The sequence below is a fragment of the Phascolarctos cinereus genome, unplaced genomic scaffold, assembly GCF_003287225.1.
Source record: "Phascolarctos cinereus isolate Bilbo 61053 unplaced genomic scaffold, phaCin_HiC Scaffold_2;HRSCAF=192, whole genome shotgun sequence".
Lineage (NCBI taxonomy): Eukaryota > Metazoa > Chordata > Mammalia > Diprotodontia > Phascolarctidae > Phascolarctos > Phascolarctos cinereus.
The window spans coordinates 39,164,769-39,192,019 of record NW_027555625.1 but is presented as its reverse complement, the minus strand read 5'-3'; the positions used below and the strand labels follow the sequence as shown (position 1 = coordinate 39,192,019).

Sequence of the window (27,251 nt, the reverse complement as noted above, 5' to 3'; positions counted from 1 at the left end):
TCCTGCCTTGCAGCTCCAAAACTCACCTGGTGGAATACCTTCACACAATGTGAGTCTCATGATCCTTACAGAGAGTGGTCACAGTTAACCCAGAAGCAGGCCCATCTTTTTCTGAAATCAGAGGGAACGGTCTTTCCCAAGATCCTGACTTTATTCCTCTGTACAGAGCAGCTCCAAGGGACTGACTTCTGGTAGGGGCATTACAACACACAGTGAATTCACAGTACTTCCTTTTATGTGTCATTTCATGAGAATGAAACTCAAACTCTCTGTGCCTCAGTCACCCCTTAATGTAATGGGAAAAAAAGTTTCCATTCTTCTCCCTTGTTTCTAAAATAAATGAAGAATCAGTTTGCTGACTTTTTTAAGACAACTCTTTGACTTGATAAGAAAGACAAAAATGGCCAATAGAGACTTGAAGCCCAAGATAAGAAGGAAGACAAAATGAAAGCTCACAACTAACTTGATTTCAAGAAGAACTCTCTGCCAAGTGTTCAAACAGGTTTGCTAAGCCACTTCATTATCTCTGAGAAATCTTAGACAAGGGGAAAGGTGCCACAGGACTGGAGAAGAGAAAATACTGTTTGGATTTTTTTTTTAAAGAAAGGAGAATGGTATTTGAAAACTCTAGCTTGCATTCCTGGTATAATTCTAGAATACATTTTTAAAGAGATGGTTTGTGAACATCCAGAAATGTGATTAGGAAGAGCTAGCATGGCCTCATGACAAATAAATCATGCCAGACTCAACAGGAATATACCTCGGAATGAAGAACTGCAGGCTAAATGACAGTACTATTGAATGGAAACTACTTGAATGACCACACCTAGAAATTCATTACTGAGTCTTAATGTCAGCCTAGGAAATCTCAGGAACCGCTGTGGGGATCAGTCTATTGCCCTGTGCTCTTTAATGTCCTACTAGTGACCTAGACAAAGTTTCACATGACAAAAAGTTGAGGGGGATAGCTGACACAAAGCTGGGAGGGATAGCTAACAAGTGGACAACAGAATTAAGATCCAAATAACCCCTGAGAGGCTAGAATACTGAACTGAATCTAATAAGATGAATACAATTCAAAAAAAAAATTAATTCCACAAGTCCAAGCAGGGAAGATGTGGCAGGAAATCAATTTGCCTAAAAAATATTTGGAGATTCTAATGGATTACACGCTCAACAGGAGTCAACACTGTAACATGGTGGTCAGAAAAGCTAATTCCATCTTAAACTACATCAGAAGCACATTACACAGAACGATGGATGATGGTGACGAGAAGACTGATGTATTGTCTTGGCCAGACCATTTCTAGAGCATTGTCTTCAGTTCTGGGTGACACATTCTAGGACAGTGGATAGATAGTCTTGAGAGAAGGGCAGCCTGTGTTCTTGCTGAGGTATATGGTGCCACAAATGGCCTCTGAGTTCTTTTCAAGCTCTGAAATTCTCCAAGGGTGACAGGCCTCAAGATCATACCACACAACTCAAGGAAATGGAGCTTAGAGAAGAAAAGACTTACAGGTGATATGAAGGAGGGAATTAGATATGTTCTGCTTGGCCCCAAGGGCAAAACCAGGGACAATGGATAAAAGCTGCAGAGAAGCAAATTTACAGGTAGATATACAGAAAAATGAACAATGAACAAATGAGCTGCTTCATGAGGTAAGGGGCTCTGCATCACTGGTGATCTTCAATTGGAAATTGAATCACCACCCACCAGAGGTGCTTAGAAGGAATTCTTATGCACACAGGTTTAACTGGATGACACCTAGGGCTTCTTCCAACTCTGAGAAGCTAAACTCATGCTAGTGGGTGGGAGATTATGTCAGAGTAACCTTGTTTCATTTCAGAGAGTTAGCAGATTGCTAATCAGGTGGATACTACAGACAATGGATACTTGTATTAGAGCAAAACTTCTGATAAAGTCTCATGACATATTCTTAAAGACAATCTGAAGACTTCAATAGTCAATGTCAGGTAGATTCAGAACCAGTTGAAATACTAGACCCAAAATGTGTTGCTTGATTAATGGATCATTGTCAAACCTAGTGTGAGAGGTAGCAATTGGAGTTCCCCAATTTTCCCTATTCCATTCAACAACTTTTTCAATGTGCTGGACAAGCGCATAAGTGGATGCTTATTAAATCTGTGGATGACATGAAGCTGGGAAAGTCACCATCCCCAAAAGAGTCTGTCAACTTAAGAATATCCAGGCACTCTAAAGTACACAAGTCAAAGAAGAACGACAATTATGAGCAAACAACATGGTGGTTTTAATAGACTTTTAAAGATACATTATGCTATAACAGACAAAAAAAAGTCATCACATTCACTTCTGTAATTTTGAAGATCGAGTTTTTGTTTTCTCCTGGTTTCTTGGTAAAAGTTACTTCAAAAAACAATTTTTTCTAGAGCAAAGAAAAAGCACGACATCCCCATATTGGGCAGTACTGCCTATCCAATCTAGTGTTGTGGTAGCCAGGAGCCTGGGTCAGCTCAGAGCCCAGAAAACATCAGCAGAACTGGGCCAGACGCGTCCATGTGTGTGTTCAGTGATGGGGGATAAAAGAGTCAAGATCAGCAGCACATTCATCTTTCACCTGGACCACTCCCTCACATACCCTCCTCGAAGGTATCTGTTCCCCTCTCCCGCTCTCCCTCAGTGGGCAGGTCCCCCTCCCTTTTCCCACCTCCCTACTTCTCACCTCTCTCCTCAAGCATGAAGTCCAAGTTCTCCATAGTTACCCCCTCCTCTTTGCTGCTTTCCTGGATGGTCTTTTTGACTTTTCAAGTCTTGGCTCCCCAGCCACTGGGGAAGAATTAATCTAGCTCCAACAGCAGCAGCTTCTCATTAGAATCTGCAATGAAGCTAAGGCGAAAAGTCACAGGGCAAGTGTGTTTTCTCCTACAATGGTTTTTTGCTCCCCAACATTGTCTTCTAACACCTTCACCTCTTTGAAGAGTTGGCACTCTGATATGCCGAATTAGGTTCCTGTAGATTTTACCAGAGGCCAGTGAAGCCACAGATAAGACCAAGACACCAGGGAGGAACCCAGCGCCCTCAGGAACCCATTCCAATCCGGGGCCGTGCAGAGATGACCAAAATAGCTGGGACTGACAAATAGGCACATGAATTTAATTCAATAAATTTTATTCAATAAATATGTAATGTAATAGGGTTCAGGCTCTGGGGTGGGCACAAGAGTTTGTGACCCAGGGCCAGGGTTAGCAAACAACTAACTCCCTCAGTCAGTCATCAATACACACACACACACACACACACACACACACACACATATTTTCAATATGTCACAGATTTTATTGTTTGTTGGTATTCCATCCCCTGATGTAGATCGCCACCTCCTGCAACTGGACAGAAAGGATTCAGTTCGGAGAGGCTCATCCCCAGTTTAGACATCAAGTGATCCAGGTTTAAAATTAATGCTTGCTGACTGACTGCTGAACAAACATAAACACAAACACCTTGACTAGTGTGAATAATGGAATGACTGCCCTGATGTGATCACATTATTCACATCTGCCCTGCATATTTCCATATCTGATACTCCTTAGTCATTCTACCTGGGACCTGGCTGTCTACACACAGCCACCCGGATGTCTGCAAAGCCCTTTGCCCATTCTGACCTTCACAAGAAAGACAACCTCTTACATTTCAATAGTGCTTTGTGGTCTGTCAAACATTCACAACCTTGCATGATGTGTATTGTATCATTTTCTATCTTTTACCAGAGAAGTTATTTGGAGATCAGGAAAGGCTGATTCAGAGAGAAGAGAAGGGGTTTCTGTCATAGGAAAAACTGGAATCAGTGGGGAATGGCTGACGAGCTAAGGCATATGAACGAAATGAGGTGTTATTTCACTGTAAGAAAGAACAAACACGAAGAATTCAGGGAAACTTGAGAAGACTCATATGAACTGATGCAGAATAAGAACAGTTTGCACACTGACCGAAATAACATAAAGGGAAACAACAATGAAAGACGTCCGAATTCTGGTCAGTGGATCAAAGCTGCGCTCAATCATGACTGCAGAGAGGTAAAGGACTGAGATCAGGATGAGGCACACAGCGGTGAAAGTGGCTAGCCGGGGAATTTATTTTGCTTGCTTGCACTTACTGGTTACAAAGGGTTTTCTCTCCCCAAAAAGGTAGGTCATAAGAAGAAGAAATTGATGTTTGACCATTAAAAAATAAAATCTAAGTTGGCCAGTAAAATTTTATTAATCTTAATAAACATTATAATCTTATTTATATAATTCTTTTATTACATATTTTAATATACCTCCACTCCTCTCCCCTCCTCTAACTCTTAACTTCTACTCCACCACCTCTTCTGTCCCTCTACTCCCTCACCTCCTCTGTTTCTCCATCAGATAGCTCCACTCCCACCCTCCTAAATGTCTCCCATCTCACTCCCATTAAATGAGGTCCCCTGGTCTGTGACAAGACCACTACCTCTGATGCTTTGCACACCTGGGTGACCTTCACCTCTTGGAATCCCTGATTTCCTAGACTTAGCTCAAGGACTACCTTAAACATACAGACTTTCCTGGTCTCTCCCCCAACACCCAAGGTATTTCATGTTGTCTCCCCCATCAGAATGCAAACTCCTTGAGGCCAGAGACTTTCACTTTTGTCTCAGTGTTTAAAAGCACAGCACCTTGAGCACAGTAAGCACTTAACAAATGCTTGTTGACTTTGGGCAAGTCACAACCTTCCTGCCATCTTATCAGTTTCCTCACATATAAAATCGGGAGCGGTGGGCTAGACGGCTTTGGAGCTTCCTTCCAGCTCTGTGCTGAAGAGCTTACGATCCAAAATCCTCCCTATCCTGCTTTACCTCCTCAAGTGCTGATTTGTGTACATGATGCACTCTCCACTCTCTCTGCCCACTAGACAGATAGCTCCTTGAAGGCAATGTTATTTTTCTTCTTCGTAAACAAGGCTATCTAGCATGCGCCTGGTATGCACCTATAAAGAGATAGGTCATCTCCTCTGAATGTAAGCTCCTTCAGGGCAGGGGCTATTTTGTTTCTGTCTTTGCATTCCCAGCACTTAGAACAGTGCCCGGCACATAGTAAGGGCTTAATGAATGCTCGTCGATGGACTGCTCCAGTACCTTGTACATAGATCCCCAAACCCCCCCACTCCACCAAGTGATATCCTAGATCTAGGCTCACCCATTAGCCGGACCCTGACCTAGTTCTTACCCTGCTAATCTCTCTGTCAAATACCTGGACCTCCCTCAGAGGCAGCTAGGTGGTCAGAGCGCTGGACTTGGAGTCAAGAAGACCTGAACTTGAATCCTGCTTAGACACTTCTAGCTCAATGACCCTGGACAAGTCACTTAATTTCTCTACGGTCTGAATTTCCTAGCCTGTAAAATGAGGGGCATGGCCTCAATGAAGTCTAAGATCCCTTTTAGCTCTGCATCTACCACCCCGGGGGCCCCTCTCGCTCTCCATCCACCCTCCCGGGGGCACCCCCTCGCTCTCCACTCACCATCCCAGGAGCCCCTGAAGTGAGCCCAACACTCCTCCCCTTTGCCTCTGTTTACAAAGGAGGTAATTTTCCATAGAAGGAACAAGGCTGTTCTCCCCTAACAGGCCGGCCCTGCTCTAGAACAAGGAAGCTAGCTCCCAGGCAGTCTACACCGGGCTTCGGGAGGTCTACACCGGGTTCCGGGCACTCTACCCTGGGCTCCCGGGCACTCTTTCCTGGGCTCTCGGGCAGTCTACCCCGGGATGGCGGCCAGTCTACCCTAGGCTCCCGGCGGTCTACCCTGGGCTCTCGGCAGACACCGCCGCCCACGGCCTCGCCTCGGGATCCGGGATTGGCCGAGAACTGGCCCGGAGATCATCCGGTCTGACAGGTGAGGCAACCGAACCCCACCCACGTCACGTGCCTGACTCCAGGTCTCGCTCCTGCCGCCACATCTGGGCTCTTCCCACCGCAGGGCCCTGCCTCCTTGGCTCCGCCGGGGGTGGGAGCCCCCAGCCTAGTGGGGCGCCCCCCACTACGCCCCAACACCCCTCTACACCACACAAGCTCCCGAGAGCCCAGCCCCACCCCCGCTCACACTCACGCCCTCACTCACCAGCCGCCCGAGGAAAGCACAATCCAACTGGAAGTGCGCCTGCGCAGGCGGACTCCGGCAGGCTAGGAAAGCTAGGGCCAGCCAAAGCGGGAAGTTAGCGCGCCTACCGCGCTGTTGGACTCATTCAGACCGAACCTGGTCTAGGGCCGGAAGCGCGGCCCGCGCGTTTCTGGGAAATGTAGTCCGGGGCTGCTTCTACGCCGACGCGCTGTGCGAGTTGGGGCTCAGACTCTTGTGTAGCCTCCAGGGATGAGGTCCTGCGCAACCACCCCCGCTTCCAAACACCTCTTCTCCAGGCACTTCCGTTTCAGAATATTCATTCACCTGAGAGAAAGAAACAAGAGAGATAGAAGTACCATGTGCTCACGAATATGGTGGAGAAATATGGCCAGCATCTCCTCTTTGTAACTCAAAGCAATCCTAGCCAGGAAGGAAAAGAGATGAGAAATGGGTAGGTCACCCCTTTTATATGTACGCTTAGTTCTGTTATAGCAGTTCCTAAGTCATCAATCCTTTTAGCTCTGTAGCCCAACTAGATCATTTCTCATCATAACCTAGTAGCAATTCCAGATTATCTTCATGGCCAGAGACAGTTTCACCAAAGTTTCCAAATGGTTGATTGGACTGAATCTAGTTTGTAAAATATCTGTGTATGCTTCAAGGACTGGGTCCTTATTATCCAATCACACTCCTACCCCCTATCCCATTACCCTTAATTACTCAGATGGACTTGTTGTCTCATCAAATTGTGACTTCCCTCCAACAATGCAGCCTGGAACTAATCCCCCTCTGTCCAAAAGTTTGACCCAAGATGGGTTCACCCAAAGTGCTGGGAGTGATTTGTTGCACTGAATCAAGCACTTTTTCATAACTAACAAACAATACGCACAATAAGATCTTATATCCTCTACTCTGTAGGTTAATTGTGCAATGCTAAAAATGAGGTCCATTGTCAAATATCCCTCTCCACACAAGCTCCTTATTCCCTAATATCCTCATCAAATGTATGCTCTATTCACATATAGATTACTTTCACAAAAATTTTGTATAGGTAGGAGTAAACAAATAATATGACTGATGTCTCACCTTCTTTTCTTATAAACGATCTTGTAAATAATACAAGATTTTTTTTCAAAATCTTTACAACTTTCCCCTCTTTGATATTTGTAAATTGGTCCCCCAGTGGCCTCAAAAATGTAAGGTCTTCTATATATACTTGGTCCAATCTGGCTGGTTTTCCCATCTTTGTTCTCATCATTTCTATCTCCTCAATAAGCACATCTGGAACTATGATGTTAAGCTCCGAGTATGGTAATTTCATTACACAAGGGTGTATAAATACAGTTTGGACAAAACTTCTTTATTTTTCTTCTGTTTGTAGTCCTTCCATTTTCATTCTCAAGTGCCCTTGGGATGATTTACTTATCTTGGCATGATCTCTTTAAATTGGTTTCACCCTTAGATTATGCTACTCATAATCATCTATTATCTTTCTTCTTCATAAGAATTTACAAATACAAGGGGCAGCTGGGCGATGTAGTGGATAGAGCACCATTCCTGGAGTCAGGAGGACCTGAGTTCAAATGTGATCTCAGACCAGATATTTAACACTTACTAGCTGTGTGACTCTGGGCAAGTCACTTAACCCCAATTGCCTTGCAAAAAAAAAACAAAACAAAACAAAAGAATTTACAAATACATTTATATTATAATCCATTGTCAGTTTTAAGTCAAATGTTTGCTGACCAAGTTCTTTCTGGGCTCTCTTGGTCTCCTTGTGGCAATTAATTTACAATGTGCAATTAACTTATTCAGTTTCCTCAACTGTAAAATGACGACAATAATAGCAAATACCTCACAGGATTGTTGTGAGAATCAAACAAGATAATATTTGTAAAGCACTTAGTACAGTACCTGGCACTCTTTCCCTCCCTCCCTTCTCACAGTGGTTAAACTTCTAGAAGCAATTATTATAGCCAATGTCATTTCTGTTGTCAGTTTTCCATTTTTTATCGTTAATTACTTGTTTAAATCAAGGCTGTCACTTTAATTGTATACCATGCCTTTTTCTATTCTTCTTCTTGATTCTGATCTTAATTCTGATGAGTCAATGATCTGACCATAAAAAACATTGATGATTCAGGGATAACAAATAACAATAACAAAATTTTGCCTGTCTATTAAAATACAATCTATTTCATTCTTTTTGGGGCAGTTAGGTAGTACAGTACTGGCCCTGAAGTCAGGAGGACCTGAGTTCAAATGTGACCTCGGACACTTACTACTTTGGAAATCATGGACAAGTCACTTAATTGTTTCCTCATCTGTAAAATGAGGAATGGAGAAGGAAATGACAGACCACTCAGTATCTTTCCCAAGAAAACCCAAAATGGAGTCACAGAGTCAGATAACTAAACAACAACAAAATTTTTATTCTTTGTTGTATTATTTGACCGTATCACATCCAGCATCTACCAATTGTTTTGTTAAAGAAATGCTCATGATATTTCTGTCATCTACAGAGGGCTCTCTCATTCTTTCTTTGCTGTCCTATATATTTTTCCTCGTCTTCACATTTTCCTGCCTTTACATTGAGGTAATTGAGAATTTCAAGTTCTCTGTTGTCAATCTGAAAGTTGGTTAAAGCGGCAACAAGCTAGGTGATAAGCAAATTCATATCGTTTATTCCCTTAAGTTAGCAACATGTACATGGAGCCAGAGCTTTAACTCTGACTGAATCAAGCAATTTTAGGAGGACATTTAAACCCTGACTCAGGATGTCTGTGTTACTCAAAAAAATATATAGCTTCCATATGTTTTTTAACATATAACATATAGTTTTTTTAAACATATAGCATGAGAAAGGAAATTTCTTAGTTGAATAGGTTGTAAATACGATAAAATAGGAGAATGTAAAAGTGTCAACTGAAATTATAGATCCAGGATATCTGTGTTTCCCCTACATAACATATGTCCATAGGATATCAAAATAAGAAAAGATCCACTATTCAAGAGAATGTCTGGTCCCAGGTGTCCTGTCCTTAGTGATCCCAAGCAAGAAGTTGTTAATCAGCTCCAGCTGGCCCCTCAGTTGCTGACACAGGAAGGGGCATTTTTAGTTCACTCAGAAAGAAAAGATTAATTCAGGTTTTTGGCCCTTATTGGGGATTAATTGATCTGAAATGATTATCATTTCCTCCTTTTGGTCAAAGGTAAGCCGAAGGCTTCACCTGTAGACCAAGAAAGGTGTGGGAAAAAAACCTTCTTCTTCCTCAGGGGGTGGGAAGACATGTCCAGTTGGAGTGGGCATCTTCAGATGATCCCAAAGTCCACATCCAGAAGTTGGCAGCTATGGGAGTTCAGATAGACCTGAAAGGGGCTCTCAGAAGACATATGAGTAAATAATTGAGAGAAAACGGCATAACATAGGTCCTTGGTTAAAGGCACATAAAGATGGTTCAGTTTTCCAGCCATGCAAGGCTAAGTTCAAACAATACAACAAAGTTTTCTCATGATTCACAAAATTGCATAACTACATCAAGTCAGGTACAAATTAAACTACTTGGAGGGCTCACAATGGACTAGTTTTGAGAAGGGAGATTTATATGTCACCAAGATAACCAAAAAACCTTAAACATGAACCATACAAATCAATACAATCATTATTACTAATGTTAACCATCATTAAGTTCCTGGTATCCCAGTAACCTATTCCCAATGTCTATTTAAGCAGCACTTTTTGAATCCCAGCTGTCTCATATAGTTATCTGGTCCCTAGATATCCTTTCTTGGGCAATTTTATTCTTAGAACAGTTCTAAAAGGGAGTTTTGCTTCTCTGGTTTGGATCTAGAATTTCCCAGATAATACTGGCTTAGTATAAATTAGTATAATCACTCCATTTTTGAAACTTCAGTTTATATATTGTCTGCTGCTTCTGTTCTTACCTAAATCTTGTACCTGGTATAAGAATCTTTTAAAATGTGAAGGTCCAGGATTTTTTTCCCTCCTTTTTGGGGGGACCCAGAGGGAGCGGCACCCCCTCCCCTTCTCCCCCTCTCTCCTCGGCCCGCACACACGCACGCCAATCCAGGACTTGCAGCTTGTGAAGCTTCACAAGATATCACAAGGCTGAGTGAAGTGGTACACTGTCATCAGTATTTTTACAAGTAAAATGAAGATTAGTTTTTAAAGTTTCCAGAATGTAGCATGAGATTCCAGTCTGTTTACTAGAAAATGGAAAACAAAGGATAGAGGAAAGGAGCAAGGGTGAAGAGCCAGAATACAAACTAAGACAGACTACCTGGGATAACAGAGTAAAGCCAGTAGCATAAAAACCCAATGAGAAGACAAACTGAAGACAAAGAAAACATCCAGAAGAGACACCAAAGATGTTGACCAGAAAGATTAAGCTTTGGGACATAAATGCCCATATGACACACTGCCTGTGCAATGGATACCTAATTAATGCTCCCACCATGGAGGTGTGTTTCCATACCTTCTGTAGAAGTTGCCTGGTAAAGTATTTGGAAGAAAATAACACTTGTCCTACGTGTAGAATTGTTACTCATCAGAGTCACCTGCTGCAATGTATTGGTTATGACAGGACAATGCAAGATATTGTTCACAAATTGGTACCAGGCCTCCAAGAAGCAGAAATGAGGAAACAGAGGGAATTCTATCACAAATTAGGCATGGAAGTGACATCAAAGGGGAGACTTGCTCTGCAAAGCAGCACTTAGACTCACATCAGAATGGTGAAACAAAAGCCAATGACAGTTGCAATAAAGAAACATCAGAAGAAAAACAAGAGGATGATGACTATCACAGAAGTGATGAACAGGTAAGCATCTGCCTGGAATGCAATAGCAGCAAATTACATGGATTGAAACAAAAATGGATCCACTGCTCAGCACGGGCAACAGTCTTGCATCTAAAGAAGCTCGTTGCCAAAAAACTTAATTTTTCATCTTTCAATGAGTTGGATATATTATGCAATGAAGAAATTCTTGGCAAGGACTACACACTCAAGTTTGTAGTTGTTACTAGAAGGAGATTTAAGAAAGTACCAATACTGCTATACTACAGACCCAAAATGGACTTGCTATCAGAGAACTTCAGTGTCCTTTGGGACAGAGTTTTTTGCAGAGACTATCACCAGACACCTTCTCAGTGCCTCACTTAACTCACATCACATGACCCAGTAGAATTGTTCTGGAGGACCAGTGATCTCACAGCACACCATACTTCAGAATCTTTCTTCTGAGTGATGTGGGAACCAGATTTCTGAAAGAGAATATTCATACCTTTTTTGTACGAAAAAAAGGAATTCACAGCTCAACAAGACACTACCAGCACTCAGTTTACAGATTATGAAAACACTTAACAGTTTTATGTAGCTGAATAGCATTAATCTCTTTGCTGCAACTTCACAAGACAGATTAATAAATGTGATAGTGATACAAATGTTACTTTCCTGACACCAAATTGCCTTTGCTTGCTTTCCGTGTCTTCAAAAGTGAAATTAATTTCAGTATATTTTATGAATTTGATTTCATTGTTTGCCTCAATATTTTGGCTTTGATCCAGTCCTTCCAAAGCCACTGAAGATCCCTTTTGGTGGTGACTGACTGTATTTATGTTGCCTTTAACTTCCTGAAGACTTAGAAGATTTTTATTAAGATTTTATTTAATAACATATCAATAGGGAATTCCATTAATTTTATAATTTAATCATGGCATTAAAGTTGCCATTTTAAATAAAAGAAAGATAATAGTTCCCCCAAAAAAGAATTTTTTTAAAATGTGAAGGTTCAACCATAAAATGAGTTCTTCTGCCTTTTAAAATTACCAGACAGATACTTTAATAAAGGAGAAATAATTTCATTTACGTTTACCACTATCCTATACGATGTTTGTGTAAAAATCCAAATTTGAGATTTTATTACCAAAACATGCTTAAAGCTTGGATTTCCATGACAGATACATTTGGGAAATCAATCACATACATCTGTATATAATTCTTACAGGAATCAAGTCTAATCCTGTTGCTTTTCTCAAAATTTGCTATCTTTTTTAATTAGACATCTATTGCATTACATCTTTGTCTTATTACTTTGTCTAATCATTTCCTCCTTAGGAGGATGCTATCCCTATATCATCATTATTATTATTTGGCCATGAATACAAATTAAAATTGTAAGTAAAATTCATCCTATTATAGTGACTCAGAGATGTTCCAGTGTCCATCAATTATTTAATAAATTCAGTATTGTACTTACAGAACTTCTTGATTATAGAAATTTGCTATAAAAGAAAAAGAGGGACAATGTCGTATATCACATCAGAAGGAAAGAACTTCCTTAGCTCTGTTTGATTCCAGGCATGAGTCATATCTGATAGCCAATCACGTAGTCACTAGACGTTAAAGGCAGGGCTCAGGATTAATCAGGTGGGGAATTTTCCTTTTCAGAAAGGAAATAGCACAATTGGGAAATAGAGTCAGGAAGATCCTACCTAGGCTGTGTCCAAGGTCATCCTCAAAACTCTTCCCAGGCACAGACATCCACCTTTATCAGTTCTCAGCCTGCAGCACCTGCCATTCTACTATTGGTTTCATGACAACTCAGACAGATATCCCTGTAATCAAAGCTCAAAACAATAGTAAATTGCTGTCCCATAAAGTCACATATCTTAAATAATAAGAATTTAATCTCACATTGCTAACAGTAAGAGACTGATCACAGAAAAATACTATGGCTTTCATAATTCCTTTAAACAATGAGAACATCTTAAGGTGAGTCTTGAGCAGTTTGCATGAATTTCTGAACATGATCTAATTCCAGATTAAGAACAATATTAGATTTCCTATTAAATTAACACAAAAGAGCTCCTAAGTTACTACTCTTCCCTAACATGACTCTCTGTACTGAAATCTCACTCCTTAAACAAAACAAAGCAGTTCCTAACTTTAACCTCACAAGTTGATAGGTTTATGTCCTTGTTCACAAGTTTGTTTATTCTTCTCTAATTATACTCACTCTGGAAGAATAAGACGTTTCAGGATCTGAATCTTATACATGTAAGTTCAAACACTAATTTAACTCTTGCTTAGGCCATGAAATGACTACAGATTCAGACCAAAACAGCAAGATCGCTTCTGCTTTACAGCTCATTACAATAATTTAGCAACAAATTATCTTGAAAATGAAAATTTACTAGGCCTTCAAAAAATCAAAACAAGAGTTGTTTTTTAAAAACATTTCTTAAGTATTTCCTTTCTTTAAAAACAGTTTTAAAATTTATCCTGATGTTAAGAATGATCATTAAACTTTTATGAAGAACATTAGTTGGAAACTTTTAAAATGATGGATATCTCTCTTTTCTACCTTTAAGCAAAAATAAACCTTTAAAATTGGAATTCACTGGGGCAGCTGGATGGCGCAGTGGATAGAGTGCTGGCCCAGAAATCAGGAGGACCTGAGTTCAAATCCAGCCTCAGACCAAACACTTGACACTAGCTGTGTGACCCTGGGCAAGTAACTTAACCCCAATTGCCTAAAACAAAAACAAACAAACAAATAAATAAACAAACAAACCAAAAAAATTGGAATTCATTAAAACTAAGCTGATGTAAAATGTCCTTGAGTAACATAAATAAATTCCCAAAGTAGTATAACAAACTAAATTCCTAGTTATTACAGAATTCCTAGATATCACAAAGTTCCTTAGTCAAAAAGGTGTTTGCAATAGAAAAGAAATTCAGTTTTTATAAGCCATGAAAAACATACCAATTAAATTTGCCTTATCACAATAACAAATATTATCAAGCCTTTAAAAAATTTACTCAGTATCTTTCAGGCTTAAAAATCACACCCCTATATTTTTCCCAAGGATTCTCATTTACTCAGGAATTCCACAACACAGGAAACTTTTGCACAGAGTTGATAAGAATTTTAGGTGAAACTTCCTCTTACATATAGACAAAACTTGGAAGTTTATTCTAACCCATTCATTCTCCCCTATTTTTTTTGGAGGGGGTACAATTCTTGATCTAATATCTCTAGATCATAAGAGAAATGCTTTTTCAACAACATAGCTGATACAATTTGTTTACCAGATGACACCATATAAGAAAATTTAGAAATATAACCATACCACAAGCAATTGTCATATATTTAAAACTTGAAACAGAACCAATTAATTACCATCAGGTGACCTTGATTTAGCTAGATGAGCAAATCAGATCTGGATTTATAATCATTAATAGTAACATTTTAATTTCTAAGGCCCAATACCCTTAGCCTTTAAAGGAAAAAATTATTATCCATAAATTCACATTTTTTTTTCTAATTGAAGCCCTGATATATGGGAGAATACCTAATTAATTCCAAACAGTGCATATCAATAAGTTGTTCACAATAAAATATGTTTGTACCACAGGACACACAGTATAAACAGGCATTACTTCCACAACAGTAATAAATTTTGACACAACCCATTAGATGAATGCACTTCTAAATCACTTTGCACAGAGAATCATTCATCTCATCATTAATACATTGAAACTATAACTTTAAACCACCATATATTTTTATAATTGTCAAAATTTCAAATGAAAAATGTGCTATCATAGTAAATATCAGTATTATTATGACCTGCTTATAACCAAATATACTTCATTAAATGTTAAGTTTTCAAATTATCAAATTTTATCACATCCTTTTAAAAGACTAATCCATATGCACCATTTCTACCTCACAATTGTCTCTCAAATTTTACAATCTAAGAGAGTTTTAGAAATACAATACAATTTAGAAATATAGTAATAACACAAAGCATAAACTTTAGATGACATCAGTTGCATTTCCAGATTATCACATATAGAAATTATTGATCTTATTACTCTTGGTATTTAAAAACCACTTCAAAGTTATCAGGTGTGGAACAATTACATAAAATTAGGGAGATAATAATAATGTTTTCTAACATATGCCATTGTGTTAAGCACTTTACAATCATTATATCATTTTGATCCCATAACAACAACCATTATTATTTTTCCCTTTACAAATCTGGAAACAAGGCAAACAGATACAATAGCTAGCCATAAATTACAAAGTTGACACATTTCTGCAACTGGAACAGAGAAGTATGGGGCTTCCCAAGAGCAGAAGTTGGCTTCTCACCTCATAATGCTATTGCCAGGGGCTCAGGTGGCTGATGCCAGTGCCTCCCCAGTGGTGATAATTCTTGGTGGCAGGGCTTAGGGAATCTCATCACAGTTCTGACCTGTCCACCTCTCCCCTCCCCACAGCTGCAGAATTTACTGAGGCTGGTGCCATTGCAGCTGCTGGGGCAGGGTGGGCAGAATGTGGTGAACCTGGATGTTACTCCCAGGCCTTGCCTAGAGGGGTGGGCTGCAAGGTGCCCAGGGGCACAGGGCTGAAGCAGACTATCACTGCTAGTCTGTGTAGCTTCCCCTCCCCTCCTTTTGCTAGATGGGGAAGGCTGATTTAAGTTTTCCCTACAATTCTCCAGCATTCTCTTCTCTTTTACAATCCCATATTGAGATGTTTATCTCTGAGGAAGGAGTGGGAGAATGCTGAGGAATCAGGATTAGGAGGAGGTGTTTTAGCAGAGGGTGAGCCCCTGGAAATTACCCCCAGTCTCAGTTTTCTCCAACAATCCCAAAATGACCAATTACCTAATTTCTTAATGATTAATCTCAAAACCTCCATAATCTGCTAAGATGTCTTTAGCTGTATCTCACTTTTCACTGTAGATCTAGGCTGGCCAGGGCTGAAACCACAAGGAAAGAAATCTTACAGCTTTGTTGTTTTCCTAGCTGCAGCCCTTAGAAGTCTCTGGCTGCTTTCATTTTAAATTTTACAAGGTAATAGACTCACTCACAGAGCACATGATACTGACACAGAGACATACACTGACAGACAAACTGACAGAAGAAAAACAATACAAACATAGTGAGCACTTAATGACAGAGAGAGAGGGAATTAGAGGCTTGTTAGAAAACTCGCAACCGGAATTGGCTATTATTATTCTGAGGAATCGGGGTTGGGGAATTTGCAAGGATCCAAGACCTGATAGTGTAACTGGATCTTCTGAGCCTTCCTCAGAGTGCCCCTGATGTTGTACATTTAAAGGGGCAAGTCCCAATGAAGTTAAGTTCAGGGATCTGAGTCCCTCTCAGGACCAGGGATAGCTTTTAAGGGAAAGGGAGGGGAAAGGAATTAATTGGAGCCTGGGAAAGAGTGCTGAAGTGGCTTTGCAAGGTTTGAGGGAAGAAGCTTCTTTTGCCTTTCCTTCTCCCTCAGCCATTTCAGCAACCAAAGATGAAAACACTCCCACTTCTGGCTAGGTGTTTTGTTGGCCTTTAAACTTAATTTGGTTTTGAGATAAAGTAACTTTGACCAGTCAAAAGAACCCCTATTGTGGTCAACATAATTTGGGGTTATCTTTAGTTAACTGACATTAGAGTTGGCAATATTTGTGGTCATCCGATTGTAATGGCTTGACATATAAGAGGCGGTGGTCTTGTTAGCCGGATTTTTAGTGTTAGTTTTTGTGGTGGTCTTGTTAGCCAGATTTCTAATTTTTGTTTCTGATTGACCCATCCTAGATCGATCCTTACCAGTAGCCAGAGTTTCTGAACCTTGACTTGATCCTGACCCCAGAGCTTGCTTAAAGGGAATTTTCTTTCAGACTTCAACCAAATTAGTGGGAGGTCCTTGGAAGCGGGGAATAGAACAATTTACCCACCCCACCAAGGGATGGGTTAGGACTCCAGGAAAAAAAATGGATCCTGAGGCACCCGAGCCACTAGAGTTGCCGTGGTGGGTTGTTGTTTTCACCTACTCCTTCAGTTCCATCTGAAGTCATGGCACCATTACTTTTCATCGGAAAGTTGGTTAAAGAGGCAACGAGCTAGGTGATAAGTAAATTCATATTATTTATTCCCTTAAGTTAGCGATATGTACATGGAGCCAGAGCTTTAACTCTGAATCAAGCAATTTTAGGAGGACATTTAAACCCTGACTCAGGATGTCTGTGTTGCTCAAAAAAAAAATATAGCCTCCATATGTTTTTAACATATAGCATGGGAAAGGAAGTTTCTTAGTTGAATAGGTTGTAAATACAATAAAATAGGAGAATATCAAAGTGTCCATTGAAATTATAGATCCAGGATATCTGCGTTTCCCCTACATATGTCCATAGGATACCAAGATAAGAAAAGTCCCACTATTCAAGGCCATGTCTAGTCCCAAGCATCCTGTCCTTAGTGATCCCAAACAGGAAGAATGGTCCAGCTGGTCCCACAGTTCCTGACACAGGAAGGGGCATTTTTAGTTCACTCAGGGAGAAAAGATTAATTCAGTTTTTGGCCCTTATTGGGGCTCAGTTGATCTTAAATGATTATCACTGTAGAATTTCTCTGCTGCTCAGCAGCTGTCTTTTTTGCAAATACTTATCAGCATTATAATATGTATTGAATAAATATTCAATGAAATAATGTTTCTTATTGTCTCCGGTAATATAAAACCCAAATGCCAACTCCTTTCCTTTCCTCTTTCAAAAGTGCCAGTGGGCCATCCTCTAATTTAGCTGCAACCTCATTCTTCTGGATTAACAAATAAAAATCCCAAATGGAATGTGAGGGGATGTAGTCAGACCTCTCCCTTAAAAAAAAAAATTCATTGTGGCAGCAAGGTGGAGGATGAATTGGAAAGCGAAGAGATTTTGGGAAGAAATCAACCAGAAATTTATGCAATAGTTCAGATGAGAGATGATGAAGGCCTGACGTAGGGTGGTAGCTGTGAGTGGAGAGGAGAGGATGCTACAGAGTGGAAATAGAAAAGACAAGTTGTGGCAACAGAAGTGATGTGAATGTAACTGGAGGATGTCAGAAGGGCTCACGAGGGAAACAGAGAAAACACGTGGTCCTGTGGTCATGGAACCACAGAGGCCTTGGGATGACATGCCCCCAGCAGTGCCCCCCAAGTCCACAGGCGCCCTAGCTTTGGCCGTACATGTGGCCAAGGGACCCCGGGCTCCCCACTGCGGGAGGAAGGATCCTCATAGACCCCAGTCTGCAGACACGCTTGGGGTTTTTTGTTAAGGAAGGTGCCCGGTGCACGACCCCGTGCACTGGAGGTGTCCCCTCGTCCCCTTCAGCTACTCCAGACTTAAGCATAGGAGAGATGCTTAGCCTTAGACATCCAACCCTGCGCTTGCGCAGAAGAATCCCTCCCCTCCCTCCACCACCCCGACCCTCGACTACATTTCCCAGAACCCCTTGGGGGCGCAATCCTATCTTGGGACGAGGTTCCATTTCCCGGAATACGTAGCCAAATACGTACTCCCGAGCCCAATGCATTCTGGGAATTATAGCTTGCTGTTCACCCTGCGCAGGCGCAGTTCCCAGGGGGTGGGGCTTTCCATTCAGCCCTTCGGTTTTTTTTCGCGGGAAGTCCCGGCTACTGTTGGTGAGTGTGAGTGTGCGAAGGGCAGAGTGTGAGCAGGGAATGGAGGAGGCGCCGCGGGCCTCGAGCCAAGGGCGGGGGGAGGTGGTCCGACCTTGGGCTGACCTCAGGGAGGCCGCGCCACGGGCTGGGGAAGGGGCTTCGCTGAGAGCCCGAAGGTGGGGAGTGGGTGATGGCTGGCAGCCTCCCCTCACCCACGACCCCCACTGAGGACCACGAACACGGTGTCTCCTGTGACCCTCCCCGCAGTTCCCTGGGGGAGGTGCCCACTCTTTGACCGATTGATTTATTTTTCTTTTACAGATGAGGAAACTAAGGCTGAGCGATAACTGACTGACCCAGAGTCACCCAGCAGAGTGTCTGGAGCGGGATTCGAACTCGGGTCTTACTGACTCAAGTGTGGCACCCTGTCCATCGGGCCATCGCTTTCGTGCTCAGCCCATGGAGGGACGTTCAGGGGTCAGCCAGCTAGAGCCTGCTTGTGGGCGCTGGGGCCGGAGTTGGCTGACTCCTGGACCGGAACATCCAGCTCCAGCTGACTCTAGGAGGAATAGGGGGTCCCCTGGAGTTCACTGAGTCGGGACGGGACAGGGTCAGACCTACCCTTTAGGAACATCCCCTTGGCAGCCACCAGAAGAGATGATGGGAGAGACTAAATGTTAGAGATTGAGATTCGGGAGATGTGGTCTAGTGGAAACACAGGGGAATGCCAGCCAGGAAAGTCCTGGAAAGCTGTGTCTTGTAAATAAGGTTTTCTTTATTGTTTGTTTCATTTCCTAGGAAGCTCTGGAGGAGGGTCTTTCTTTGCCAATACAGATTGTCACCTGTGCCACTTAGAGACATAAAGGTTGTCTGGGGCACTGAGAGCATCACAAAGCCAAGAGGTGTCAGAGGTGGAACTTGAGCCCAGGTCTGCCTGACTCAGAGGCCAGTTCTGCCCACTATGTCATGATGCCTTTCTGAAATTTCTAAATTTTGAAATCATAAAACCTTCTGAAATTTCTGATTTCTGAAGTCATAGTACCTTCCTCCAGAAGGGCTACTGATGTAGTGAGGAGTCTTGCTTCTGACCTGTGTTAGCTACGGGATCATGAGCCCGTGCTGCAGGCTTTTTAGGACTATTAAGTTGCAGTTGAATTGGTATTGATATCGGTGGAGGGTTTTTATACCGAAGAATTCGCTCTGCAGTTAGACTTCTGAAGAAAGCAATCGTGAGAGAAGCCCTTTGCAAACCTTAAAGATATGTCTGTCTGTCTGTCTGTGTAGTTTCTGACCCTATTGACTGTATGGAATTGTGAGGAATCTAATGGGATGATGTATTTGAGGTATTCTGTAAGCCTTAAGGCAGGGTGTCTGTATGAGCTTTCAGCCTGAGCTATTCAGACCTTTCATCTTCCTCCTCATTTTATTCCTTACCCTCATCAACATGGTCCAAAGAAAAGTGCACAGGATTGGTACTGAGTTGACTGTGTGTACATATCTCTCTAGTGTCACCTTCCCTTTTCTCTACAAATACGCTCAGATCTTCTCCATTCCCTTCACAATCTCCTTAAGTTATCTACATCTCTCCTTTTTGTAGCCAAATTCCTACAAAATGTGTATTGTCCTTGACTGACTTCTACTATTCACTTCTTAACCCCTTGCCATCTCATTTCTGATCTCACCCCTCAACTATAACTGCTCCTCCAACATCACTCCTCACCACTTAATTACTAAATCTAATGGCTTTTTCTCAATCTTCTTTCTTCCTGGTCTGCGGCAGTGGTATCACACTCAAATAGAAATGATCCTTGTGGCCCCATACTGACTTAGAAAACCACAAATTAACATTATCTGTGTTGTATGGCATTTTCATTCATTTTGTTAAATATTTCCCATTTACGTTTTAATCTTGTTTTGCCTGACATTCTGGTCTACAATATTAGACTCTGACTACCCCTTCTTCTTGAATAGATAACTAAATAGATAAAGTATTTACAAAGTACTTAGTTTGTGCCAGGCAGTGTGCCAAGCGCTGGGAATACAGGAAAGGGAAGATGGTCGCTTCTCTTAAGGAGTTTACATTCTAATGAGGAAGACATGACGTAAAGGGGAGATGGGAGGGGGAGTGCCCTACCCTCTCTTCTCTGGGATTTCCTGACACTGCTGGCTGCATCATGGAGTTTGTGGAGGAGAGTGAAATATGAGAAGATGGAAAAGGTATATCGGGTCAGGTCATAAAGAGCCTTAAATGCCAAAAAAAGGGATTTCTATTTGATCCTAAATAAGGAATTTTTTGGTGTTTACTGAGTGGGGTGTGTCATGGTCGGACCTACATTTTAGAAAATGTATCAGGGAATGTTGTTGTTCGTCCTTTGTTCTCGAAAGTGACCATGACATCAGGGAGGCGATGCCATGTCATGCAAGTGAATAGGACTTAAGTGAGGGAGGGCTGTGCAGAGTCACCAGCCTCACTTTCTCCTCTGGAGCCATCTGGGTCTAGTGACCAGATATAGATTAGGGTGGCTGATCATGACCCCCATATCAGGGAATGGTAGCCAAGGGGAAGAAGCTTTGTTTTAGACCAGGGGTTCACCTTTTTTGTGTCTTAGACCCCTTTGGCAGGAGTGTGGTGAAACCTCTGAAGCCCTTCTAAGAATAATGTTTTTAAATATATAAAATAACCTACAGAGGATTACAAAGGAAACCAATTATGTTGAAATACAATGGTCAAAATATATTTTTTTAAAAAACAAGTTCACATATCCCGGATTAAGAACCCCTGGTCTGGGCTATCACAGAGGCTTTGAATAGAGCCATTGTCCCACCTTTTCTAGTAGCAATGCTAAGATTTAACTTATTCTCCAAAGCTGCCTCCAATGGAGTAGATGATAATAATTAGATGGTTTTGGAACTGGCTGAATGGCCAGACTCAAAGAGCAGTCATTAATGATTAAATGTCATCTTGGCAGAAGGCCTTCAGTGAAATGCTCCAGATTTGGTCTTATACTGCTTAATGTTCTAATCAGTATTTTGGGTAAAGGCATAAATGACATGCTTATAAAATTGCAAATGATACAAAGCCAAGGGGGGTAGTTAACATACTGGAAGACAGAATTGGTGTTCAAAAAAGATACTGTCTAGAACATTGGGCTGAATACAACAAGATAAAATTCAGTAGGGACAGTTTTAATGTCATACACTGCTTCAAAAAGGAATTTCAGAAGTACAAAATGGAGGGGGCATGATTAGATGAAAAAGATCCAAGGTTTTTAGTGAATCGTAAACTCAATCTGAGTCAGAAGTATTATGTGGAAGCCAAAGAAGTTACTGCCATCTTGACCTGCATTGAGAGGCTCATCCTTTAGGAATAAATAGGTCCCTCTGCCCTGTGCAGACCACGTCAGGAGTTACATGTTCAGTTCGGGGGGCCCTGTTGGAGGAAGGATGTTAATAAGAGGAGAATATCCAGAATAGGACAACCAGGATGGTGAAGGACCTTGAGTCCTTCACATAAGGATTAGTTGAAGGAATGCAGAACCTTCAGAAGAGAAGGCTCGTAGGAACATAAGGATCTTGGAGGCCATCTACTCCAATCTCTTCATCTGGGGAGATAAGACATCCATGCTGAAGCATTTGAAAGACTGTGTTGTCAAAGAGGGATTCCACTTGTTTGGGGGAGGGGGAGTAATCCCCAGAGTCAATTCCCACAACAATCCCCACAAACAATGGGCAGGTTGCAAATAGGCTCTAAATCAGAGAAAAATTCATGAAAATTAGAGCTATTGAAAAGTCAAATGGACTGCCTCAGGAGATAGTGATTTCCTTCTTGGAGGTCATCAAACAGGAGCTAGAAAATCATTTGTCATGCATATTAAAGTAGGGATTCATGTAGGGAGTATGATTGGGCTAGGCAGCTGCTAACTCTGGAATTCATTGATTTTCTGATGCTCTAGTATGTAGAAACATAGAAACATTGCTTACTGGATCACAAACATGAAACATGAGCTGTTGTTCTCATTCAACTTTTGTACTTGGTTTTTTTTTTCTCTACATAATTTTATCTTACTGATTTGGGACTTGTGTTCTAAGATGCCAAGATCTTTTTGTACACCAGTTATTTCATCTAATATGATTAATGAGCCATCCAGCTTTGGTGATACACTATTCCACATTTAATAAGTATATCATTGCTCACTTTCCTTACCCCCTCCTCCTGCCTTCCCTGGCCTCCTTCAAGACTCAGTTCAAATCTCACTTTCTGCAAAAGGGCTTTTCTTAGTCACTCCCACTGGTAGTGCCCTCCCTCTGAAATTACCTCCCATTTACACTGAGTGTGACTTGTATGTCTGTAGTTATTTGTGTATTATCTCCCCTCTTAATAGATGAGCTCCTTGAGGACAGGGACCATGTTTCTTCTTTCTTTCTATCTCCAGTGCTTAGCACAATGCCTAATATACAGTAAGTACTTAATAAATGCTTGTTAACTGTCATCTCTGCCTCCTGAGAAACATATTGAATGAAGTTGACACAGAGAGAGATGGCTGGAGAACTCCACCAGAAAACCGTTGTCTAAGTTGACATTGACTCTTTCTTAAATCACCACACCGGGTGCAATCATTTGACCAGTTTTGAATCTAGTCTTCATGTCTCCATCTTGTCCATAAGGATATAAGAAACTTTGTTAAAATATCTTATGCTTATGACATTCTCCTTATATATTAGTTTAGTAACCTTTGCAGAAAGGAAAAGAGATCACTTTGACAAGCTATCACAGAATTGGAAGGTTAAGTGGTGTCTCGGATGTCATTTTGTCTTAGTTGTATCTGTGAGGGAAACTTATCAACATTACCCTCAGCAGTCAGTAATTCAGCGTCCAGATGGAGACCTCCAGAGATGTAGAACCTGCAAACTCTCTCCTTGTTCTTTTGAGAAGATGCTCTTTGTGTTTGTTATAAGGATACGTCTTTGGAGATTTCACCCATTGTTCTTGGCTCTGCATTTAGAGCCAAGCAGAAGTGTGTCTTTTTGCCTCCTCTTTGCCTACTTAAACACCCTTGCTTTTTGAACTGATTATTAAATGGCATGATTTCAAGACCTTCATTTGCCACCTGAGAATTTCAGAATTCAAAGACTTCTCAGAGGCCAATTAGTCCAACCTGTGTCTAACCAGAAATAAAAGCTGACTTCCTCTGAACACTTTCCACCTTGTCAGTGATCTTTCTAAAATGTGGTACCCAGAACTGAGCACAGTGCCCAACATGTCATCTGGCCAGAGGAGAGAGAGAGGAAAGCAATACTCTCTAATTAGCACACTTCCTCTCATGCATCCTGAGATTGCATTGCCTCTTTTGATGGTCCCATCACACTGCCCACTTCCTGTATTCTACTAAAACCTTCAGATGAACTACAGTCTCTCTCCACCATTCTCACCTTAAGCTTGTAAGACTGAGGTTTTGAACCCAAGGGTAAGACTAACATCTGTCCCCATGACTTTCACCTTCTTAGATTGAGTCCAGTGTTTTAGTTTTTCAAGGTCTTTTGGGATCCTTAGTCTGTCCAGAATATTAGTTATCCTGCTAGGTTTTGTGTCATCTTTAGATTTGATAAGCATGTCTTCTGTGGAGACTGGAGTTGGGATTTCACTGGTAAAGGAACTCCCCACTGATTCAGGTCAGCCCCTTTCTCTGCACCTTATGGACTTAAAGGAGTGGCCTAGAGAAAATGTGTCAAATGCAGTAAGGCTGAACCAGGTTAAAATATAATTGGAAAATGTCTAACAAAATAAAAAATACAATATAGATAATGTCAGTTTGTGGTTTTCTAAGTCATTATGCTGCACAGGAATCCCTCTCTACTTGAGTTAGGCACCACTTGCCTAGAGCACTGAGAGGTCAAGTAAAGTCAAAGGTGGAACTTGAACCCAGGTCTTCTTGGCTTCAAGTCCAGCTCTCTGTCCATTTTGCCTCTATGTTGCTGGTGTCTTTCTGTATGATAAAGGTGTTAAATGGCACACATACAAAGCTTTATTACTGGGGCATTGCACTGGAGACCATTAATAATTTCTCTTTGGGTCCATCCATTCAAGTAGTTTCTAGTCTACCCACCTGTACTGCTTTTGACTACCCTATCTCATGTGTCTACTGGAAAAGGGAAGGAAGTTAGCGTGGCATACCTCTGCTATGATGGTGCCAGGCTCCTGGCTGTGAGTCTTTTTTCTAAATATTTGCTGTCTCTTTGTTCCTACCTCTAGAATTTTGCCAGGTATCAGGGTCAAGCTCATTAGCTTATAGTTTGCAAGTTCTGCTCTCTTCTTTTTTTGGAAACAGGGACCTTGTCTGGCCTGACCTTTGGAGATCACTGGCAGCCGTGGCTCAGCCATCACATCTTCTGCTCCTTTCCTTGGGCTGGCATGGAGTTCCTCTGGGCCTCAGGACTTAAACTCATCAGAGGTTTTGAACTTTTTTTTTCTCTCGGTTTATCTTGGGTCTTGACTGTTAGTCTTTTTTTTCCTTTCCCATCAAAAAACTTTTCCCAAAGAATTCAGTAAAAAATGAATTCCTCACATTTCCTCTAAGTGTTGGAAGGGAACAGAAATATTTTTTCTTCATTAAATGAAGAGATCGCTGAGGTACCAAAGCCTCTTGCACAGCACATAGGGGAAGTGCCGTAAGTTCAGCCCGTGTCCCAGTTCTTCCACTAGTGCTCTGTCCCTTGGAACTTGTAATGAGTAGAGGAGGAATAGAGCCAAGGCTCCCAAGCAACTAGAATATGTGGTCCTTTCGGATTCTAGAAGGTTGTTCTGCTCCTAGGCTCCTAGGCTCACCCTGGAAAGCACCATGGGACTCACTTTCAGATGGTATCGGGGAATTCTATTCCAATGAATTTGGGGAGCTACAAAGCAGATGTCCTTTATGACATCTTTCTCCTTCTTTAGTTCTGGCTTCTCAAGACTCTTGCCTTTCCCAAGAAAGGAGAAACAAGGAGGAGCAAGAAGAGGAGGGAATGGCTTCTGGGGTCCTGACAACTAGGTCCCAGGTGAGCTAGGCAGTATCTCATTTTTCCAAGTGTAGACACATCTTTCTTTTTCCCTTGTTGTTTTTTATTGACAAGGTTGCATTCAGAGACACAAACCTCAGTTATTCTCCTTTCCAAAGACTGTCCCATTTATGGATAAAATAAGGTTCATTGGATCATAGAGCTAAAGCAACCTTAGAAGCCGTCTAACATTAACTTCAACCCACCTTTCCTTATCATGCATTAAGCCCTTGCATGCACTCTGTGGTCCAGCCACACTGGCTTTCTTGCTGTTCTTCCTTGGCCTTTCTGCCCAGGTGGCCCCACAGGCCAAGCCACCTCACCTCCATCTGTTAGAATCCCTCAATTCCTTCAGAGTTTACATGGAGCACCCCCTCCTACATGGGGGACTTTGTGATCCCTGCCTTATGCTAGTGCCCCCTCCAGTTACTTTACATTTTGTGTTTATGTGTATTTGTCATTACTGCCTGCAGGATATAAACTCCTTGAAGGCAGGGACCATTTCATTTTTATCTTCATAGGTACAGTGCCTGGCACATGGTCTGTTCCTCTAAACAGCTGTTGATTGATTAATGTAGTCCAGTGCTGCCATTTGCCTGATGAGAAAAGTGAGACCCAGAAAGTTGAAGGGACCTTTGCAAGGTCACAGTGTTGGCACAGTACAGAAGAGGGGTTCAAAGCAAGGTCCTCTGCCTCCAGATCCAGGCTTTATTCCACTATAAGGTGCTGTCTCACCCATGCCTAATGTAACTCTTAGAATTTAAGTTCCTTTAGTACAGGAATTGTTTCTTTCTTTGTATTTGTATCCCCATCCCCCAGCCCAGTGCCTGGCACCTACCAGGTGTTTAATAATAGATGCCTGTTGATTTTTTGATTTCTTGATCATTGTACATTCTTTGTATTCCTTAGTACATCAAAATTGCAAAATAATGTATTAAAGAATCCCTTTTTCTACCCTATGGCATTTGATTTTTAAATTTTATCAGTGCCTTTTATTTTTTAGGCCAGAATTACTTCCTCATATGCCCTTTACCACCACAGCAATTTCCTTTGTAACAAAGAAAAAGTTATGTAAAACAAAACCATACAGGGGAATTACCTGAAAACACACATAATATTCCAAAGACTTAGTCCTCCACTTCTTTACCATGGAGAAAGTATATTTTGTTGGATTTCTGGAAGTAGCGTTTGACGTTCCACCCAACCTGAGTTCTGGTGTCTTTTACTGTTGCTTCCATTTACATGACTGTAGTCATTTTCTACTCAGCATCAGCTCGTGCAGTCTCATGTTTCTCTTGATTCCTTCTACTCCTTGATAATTACAGGGCACTATTATTTCATTATCTTCATATGCCTAATTTGTTCAGTCATTCCTCAATTGATGGGCACTTACTTTGTTTCCTGTTGTTTGTTACTACAAATAATGCTGCTGCTATACTCATGCAGCCACAAAGCCGTCCAACTGTTTGGATCTAGGTTTGGAATGATGTAACTAAACTGGCCATGTCCTTGGACCCAGCACTTCCACTACTGGGCAAGTACCACAAGCAAGTCAAGAGACTTGGGGGGGAGGTCGATTTTACACACACACACACACACACACACATATATGTATATGTATAT

General features: G+C 41.5%; 2 long non-coding RNA genes and 1 pseudogene across 2 annotated transcripts; 2 read left to right on the top strand and 1 right to left on the bottom strand.

Annotated features, from left to right (window-relative positions):
* Positions 1–2,246: 2,246 nt before the first annotated feature.
* LOC144455750 (uncharacterized) lies at positions 2,247–6,098 on the bottom strand. The gene is made up of 2 exons (XR_013484473.1): positions 2,703–6,098; positions 2,247–2,519 (listed from the first exon to the last, which is right to left on the bottom strand). It is a non-coding gene; the product is annotated as an uncharacterized LOC144455750 (long non-coding RNA).
* A 4,104-nt stretch (positions 6,099–10,202) lies between these two features.
* Positions 10,203–11,363, top strand: LOC110202911 (polycomb group RING finger protein 3 pseudogene; annotated as a pseudogene).
* Positions 11,364–18,722: 7,359 nt separating this feature from the next.
* LOC110202919 (uncharacterized) lies at positions 18,723–26,502 on the top strand. Its single transcript, XR_013484472.1, has 3 exons — positions 18,723–25,042; positions 25,528–25,628; positions 26,150–26,502. It is a non-coding gene; the product is annotated as an uncharacterized LOC110202919 (long non-coding RNA).
* The last annotated feature ends 749 nt before the right edge of the window (positions 26,503–27,251 follow it).